The following is a 1,257-nucleotide window of genomic DNA, read 5'->3' as shown; positions in this document are numbered from 1 at the left end:
TGCTCCTCCAACAGCCAGCCAGGCACCCCAAAAAAGGAAACTCTTTTTACCCTACAAAGAAATGATTGTAATTAAAACAATTTTAAGGTGTTTTTTTGTTTTTGTTTTTTTCCTGTTAGCTTCTTATAAGTGTAGTGTAGTTTCTCAAACATGGACCACTATTTGGCAAACCCTGGGAAAGTGGGATTAAACCAAAGTACAGATAGGAGGAGAATTTGTGTCTCTTGGAAGAACAAAAACATTGTTGCCAAGGAATCACAGATCGTGTCTTTCTTTTAACTAAGGGTTTATAGTACTCCAATTAGTATTTCAAATCCTGTTTTGAAGAAGGGTCTAGTCAAACTCACCTCCATAATCAGAGCAAGAATATTTAGTACAAAAGGTAAAACAGTGAAGGTAGCCCGATCTTATCACTAAGCTCATTTTGGTTAGGGTGATTTGGTGGGGGAGACGATGGTGGAGGACAGACGTGGGACAATGGGAAAGGACAAAGGGCCAGCCAAGGTGGGGAAAACTTGATGTGCTGTGTAGGGGTGGTCTAGCCATGAAAAGTAGTGGTGGCCGAGAGGACTTTTAGGAGCAGAGGAGGCTTATTTTGAATTACATATTGTTTGCAAATTTGTGTCTTAAATCCCCTTCATTTCATTAAAATTTCAGTAAAACCTGCCTACACAAAAAGACTTTGTGTAAGTGTGCTTATTTTAAAAGTTACTATCCGGGGCGCCTGGGTGACTCAGTCGGTTAAGTGTCCAAGTGTCCAATTCTTGATTTTGGCTCAGGTCAGGATTTCAGGGTCCTGAGATCGAGCCCAGCAAGGAGCGCTCGGTGGGGAGTCTGCTTGGGATTCTCTGTCTCCCTCCCTCCTTCTGCCCCTCCCTGCTGCTTGTGCGTTCCTGCAAGCTCTCCTGCACATTCTTGTGCGTGCTCTCTCTCTCAAACAAATACATAAATATATTTTTTAAAGATTTTATTTATTCATTCAACAGAGAGAGGGACAGCCAGTGAGAGAGGGAACACAAGCAGGGAGAGTGGGAGAGGAAGAAGCAGGCTCCCAGCAGAAAAGGGAGCCCGATGCGGGGCTCGATCCCAGAACCCTGGGATCACGCCCTGAGCTGAAGGCAGACGCTTAACGACTGAGCCATCCAGGTGCCCCTAAATACATATTTTTTAAAACGTTATTACTCTTCTATTGGAAATTCAGAAGAGTCTCAGTTGGCTGAGTCAATGTTTTGTAGAGGAGAGACAACATGCATGTGC

This window comes from Ursus arctos, unplaced genomic scaffold (assembly GCF_023065955.2).
Source record: "Ursus arctos isolate Adak ecotype North America unplaced genomic scaffold, UrsArc2.0 scaffold_25, whole genome shotgun sequence".
Taxonomy (NCBI): domain Eukaryota; kingdom Metazoa; phylum Chordata; class Mammalia; order Carnivora; family Ursidae; genus Ursus; species Ursus arctos.
Note: the sequence above shows the minus strand (reverse complement) of the source record.